Source organism: Cebus imitator, unplaced genomic scaffold, assembly GCF_001604975.1.
Source record: "Cebus imitator isolate Cc_AM_T3 unplaced genomic scaffold, Cebus_imitator-1.0 Scaffold18, whole genome shotgun sequence".
In the NCBI taxonomy this organism is placed as follows: domain Eukaryota; kingdom Metazoa; phylum Chordata; class Mammalia; order Primates; family Cebidae; genus Cebus; species Cebus imitator.
In genome coordinates this window covers 685009-690335 of record NW_016107333.1, presented here as the reverse complement: position 1 = coordinate 690335, position 5327 = coordinate 685009, and the positions used below count along the sequence as shown (strand labels likewise).

The 5327-nt window shown below is 35.6% G+C and overlaps 1 protein-coding gene across 5 annotated transcripts in view; it reads right to left on the bottom strand.

The window, feature by feature from the left end:
* The window catches only part of ZHX3 (zinc fingers and homeoboxes 3), a 123513-nt gene that overhangs the window by 73095 nt on the left and 45091 nt on the right, over positions 1-5327 (bottom strand). The window contains exons 2-3 of one of the 5 annotated variants that reach the window (XM_037732556.1): positions 4665-4768; positions 2785-2934 (exon numbers count right to left, since the gene is read on the bottom strand). The exons of 1 other annotated variant lie outside the window; for it this stretch is intronic. The gene's annotated coding sequence lies outside the window, so the exon portion shown is untranslated. The remainder of the gene's footprint in view (positions 1-2784; positions 2935-4664; positions 4769-5327) is intronic. 3 more of the 5 variants (XM_037732557.1, XM_017511910.2, XM_017511925.2) reach the window with 3 other exon arrangements.

The following is a 5327-nucleotide window of genomic DNA, read 5'->3' as shown; positions in this document are numbered from 1 at the left end:
TAAGCTTGAGACCTATTTCTATTAAAAAAGAGAGAAAAAAAGAAATGTTAGATATTTTGAAAGTGAAAACCAAAAAACTTTTGAAGGATTGTTAAGAAACTGACAGGAGCTGCTGCCTAAAGAGGGGAACTATCTGCCCAAGGAATAAGAATGAATGGGAAACTGATTTTTCACTACATCCTTCTGTACTTTTTAAAGTTTTATATTTCAACTAAAAGTTGTTGTGAACAGACTAAAATTGATACTACTGGTAAGTACAAAAAAAAAAAAGGAAACATAAAATGGGAAAAACAAGACATAAAAAGAAGCAATAAAATTGTAAGAGAATATGTGTGTTAATAAATTTGGACAAAACTAAATAGATATTTTTAATTAAAAATGTAAAATTCTAACACTGGCAAAAATAAAATACCTACTAGACCAACATCTTTAAAAAAATCAAATAACTTTCCAAGCTCATTCTTATTGCTGTAATCTGAGTTCTTGGGAAAAAAAAAAAGAAAGAAAAGAAAAATAACTACACCCCTAAAAAGTAGTTAGTGAATTCTTTCATAGTCTCCAGAAGAAAACAATTCATGTTAGAGAAATCATGCCAAAAACAGGTCAATATATAAGTTATCTAATTATTCTACTAATCTGACCCTAAAACTGGCTAAATGAAACGGAAAGAGAGAAAACTATAAACAAAGCTTGCTCTGAATTTATGCTCAAAAATTTAAAAAAATAGTAAATAGAATCTAGGAATAGATTTAAATTTTTACTTATGTCAATTGAAATTTTAAAAATTCATTTGTTAAAATGTAACACCTATTTTTAATTTTAAAATTCTAAAACTAATAATAAAGACATATTTTCTTACTCTGATTGAGTACCTACTTATTGACCCAAATGTCAATTATACTTCAAGGGAAAAAACAAGCTACGCAGTCATTAAAAATAAGCACAAAATAAGCAGTTTATCATCACTGTTAATACAGTATCCGAAGTTCCAACAAAATGCAACATAAAAATGAATGAGACACAAATACAACAAAGGCAGATGCTATATATACTTTTTTAACATAACACCATTATAAACTTATAAAACACAAAGGAACCATTTAAATTGTTATGATAAATTTAAAGTGACCACGATCATCATTAATATAGAAAAACTGATAGTATTCCTGGTCCTCAAGCTTGAGTGCACATAAAATTCATTGGGCAGCTTTTTAAATGTTGATGCCCACACCTCCCCCAAAACAAACTGTCTCAGAGTCTCTGCGGGTGAGACCAGGGATTAGTATTTTATAAAGCTTCTAAGGTGATTTTAATGTGCAGCCAAGTAGAGACACCCACTACTATATATTTAACTATCTAAATATTTTTAAAAATGCAAAGTAAAAATGTATTACTATAACCATTCATAATATTCACAAATGGGAGGCAAAAGACTGCCATAAGGAACAAATTGTTCAAAAGAAGAAACCTGAGAGGAGACACAGTTAGCTCCCGTGCAAATGTCTCTAGTCCACTGCAGTTTAGGCAAAGAGGTAGGGGGTTAATACAAGAACCAGTGGAGGGGGACAAGACATGGCCACAACAGAGCGATGGCAGCAATAGATATTTATTCTCTGTCCGAGTGTTAATGAGGTACAAGGCATGCATGAGGATTTCATAGAGGCTGAGGTACTCTAGGACTACCTGCATACCTGTATGAGGTCATATGTAAGATAAATTTCTAGAAATGCTATATTAATTGTTGAATCAGATGGTATGTGCCATTAAAAGTGAAAGATTAATTTTAAAAGACCTTAAAGGGGGAAGAGAAAAAACATGATGTGCAGAATAAACATCATACTTCATAGGTAGAAGCAGACTGGCAGAAATGAGGTAAGTTAGAGTTAGACAAGCTGGCTCGGTGTCACCAGGTAGTAGCTACAGAGACTGACATATAAAAACTCTCGGTGACTCCAGTTTGGCTTTGACTTTCCCATTAACCTTCCCCCACTACTACCTCTAGTCATATGCAATGTCCCCATCCTACCAGTTCTCTAACACAACAGGCATTGCTAGGGTCCACCTGTTCCCTCTACCCGGACCATGGTATTCTTCTTTCAGGTCACCACTCAGCTGAACCACTCTCTTTTTGTTAACCTCCCAATCTTTTACCATCCGTATGTCATCCATTACAGTATAACTGCCAATTGGGTCATATGGATGGTAAAAGATTGGGAGGTTAAATTGTTATGATAAATTTAAAGTAATCACAGTCATCATTAACATAGAAAAACTGATAGTATACCTGGTCCTCAAGCTCGAGTGCCCAAGAAATTCACCGGGCAGCTTTTAAAATGTTGATGCCCACACCTTCCCCAAAACAAGTTGTCGCAGAGTCTGTGAAGGTAAGATCATTTCCTATTAAATGATCGAAGAAATCACCTAAGGTGTGGATTCACTTTAAATTTATCGTAACAATTGATGGTAAAAGATTGGGAGGTTAACAAAAAGGTGGTTCAACTGAGACATTTCTGTTTAATATTTTATGTCTGGTTTTTTAGTGTAAATATCTGATCTGCTATTTATATTCCTAAAGTGGCTCTAAATTACCTTCTAGATCAAAGAACTATCTTTGACAATGATTTTTAAGCCCTGCTATTTATCAGGCTTTTAATATACAGTCTAAGATACTTCCTCTACAACATTTTCCCTGTTAATCATTTTCAATCCAATCACATGATCTCCAAATCTCCTTAATCCTCCTAACATAAGCAAGCTTCATTCATTCACCCAACAAATACTTACTGAGCATCTATTGTCCAGCACTGGTTTAGATCCTGGGGATAAAGGTCTTGCCCTCAATGAGGAGTTCAGGCAGGGAAGGTACTGGGTATGAAGGGATGGCAGAGACACTGCCACTCAAATGTATCTACAGTGGCTGGATGGTGATAAATGCTATAGAAAAAAACAGAGAAGGATAGAGTGATTCCAGGGTATGGTAAGGTATCATTTTCAATTGAGGATACCATAGAAGGCATCTTTGATAGGGCAACTTTGGAGCAGAAACCTGAAGAAGGAGGGGAGTAGCCAGTAGCCATATGACTATCTGGGAGAAGATGATTCCAGGCAGAGGGAACAAGAACAATGGCTCCAAAACAGTAATGTTTGTGGGCTGACTGAAGCACAGCCAAGAGACCAATGTGATAAAGCCAAGAGACCAGTATAAGAGTGAGCACTAGAAGATGTGTACATGAAAAATGTGTCTTATGACATTTTTAGTTTAGAGGATTGATATATAAAGCCACTAAACAGTTTTACTCATCTTTAAGACTCAAAGTTAAATAATGATCAAGGTGGAATATACCATACAGCCAATATTAGGCCTGCAGCAATCCATTACTGAAGCATAGGGAAAACGCCCACCACAAGACATAAAATTCCAGAAGTTACACTTGTGAGAAAATTCCCATGGGCTAGTGGTTGCCAGGCTTGTGGAGAAGGAGAGAGATGTTGCCATAGAGTTGTATAAGGAAGTTGTACAGAACTTCTAGCATCACATATCATCAATGACTTTGCCTCTATTTCTTTCTCTCTTTCTAAAAATTTCTATTCGGCTTACTGATGAAAGTTTCTTTTTTTTTTTTTTTTTTTAAGACAGAGCCTCACTTTGTTGCCCCGGCTGGAGTGCAATGGCACGATCTCGGTTCAATGCAACCTCCGGCCTCCTGGGTTCAAGCAATTCTCCTGCCTCAGCCTCCTGAGTAGCTGGGACTACAGGAGCCGGCCACCACGCCTGGCTAATTTTTTTTTTTTTTTTTGTATTTTTACAAGAGATGGGGTTTTACCATGTTGGCCAGGATGATCTCCATCTCTTGACCTTGTGATCCACCAGGCTCGGCCTCCCAAAGTGCTGGGATTACAGGCACGAGCCACTGTGCCCAGCCAAGAAAGTTTTTTAAATAATGGAAAATAATGTAAAAGATGTGGTTTATTTAAAAAGCTTACTAAAGCATATCTATTTTATCAACTGTAGGCTATGTCTATATTTATGATGATTGTTTGCTAGTCTGCTTTGTCTTCCGTATTTCGCATTAAAAAGAGTTTTCACGATTTAAATTGTAATATGTTTTGTAACTACTTTTTAATGTAACAGTATGCTGTGAATATATGCCTATCATTAAATACACTAGTTATTTTTTTCAAAGATTTCCTATTCCACAGATCCCAGAGATGTGTTGTAGTGCCACATATATTGTAATCTGAGAATACAGCTTGAATAATTGATTGTATACAAACTAGTTTTCTAGTTTTTTCAAGTCAATCAAGTGTAAGTTCTGCACTCAGACTAAAAGCTGACACTTTGACTCACCCTACACATCACAGAGACACAACACAGGATACTCTTATGATCTCAATGGTCAACCTATATAACACATTCCTATTAAATGATTGAAGAATCATCTAAGTTGTAGACTCAATGCAGATTTTTAGATTAATCCAAAAAAGAATCATTTGATCAAAGAGTTCAGCAATACAAAACAAGGGAAGAGAAAATAAATAATGTTTAATAGCAATGCAAAGACTAAATATGACTATAAACACTTATGCATTACAAAGGTGTGGTAACTACTATAGCAAGAAACTTGTGAAAGCTCAGAAGCATGCTGTTTACCCGGAAAACATACTTTTTCCTTACTTCATTGTTTTCTCCAGTTTCCCTCTTCACTTTATGCAGTCCCACAAGCATCTTTAAAGGGTCGCATGTTGCTTTTGGAGTTGCATTTCAGTCCTATGAAAGAAGCAGCACATCATCACTTCATGAGAAAACATTTTAGGATGCTGAGTTATCCAATCTCATCAGTCTCCTTTCCTAATTCATTTTCACCAGAACTACACATACACAGAAAAACCAGTGAGACAAGAAGGGTAAAAAGAGGTTATTGAAATACAAACCAGAAATTTGAAACTATTAAAATTCCTAGTAGAAACTAGAACATAGAAATAAAGCAAACTCAATGGTCTCTGATAACAGATCAGAACAAAATCTGTAATTTTCATGCTCTTTCAGCCAAAGAGTTTCCATTTCTCTCTCTCAGCTAAGTTTGAGATAGCTTGGCAGAAATAATATTAACAGCTGTGTGGCTTTATAACTTCAAGGATGTCCTAGTTTCTGACATTCTTCCATTCAGGTTTTCCTGGTATGGATTCTAGAGGTACAAAAGTGGCCCAGACTGTAAGTTCCAGGCCAAGGAACTGTTTTCATCTCTGTCTCTGACCATTACCCCTATTTCATCATGGACACTTGCAGTGAATGAATGAGACAGTAACTATGTTTTTTTTTTTTTTTT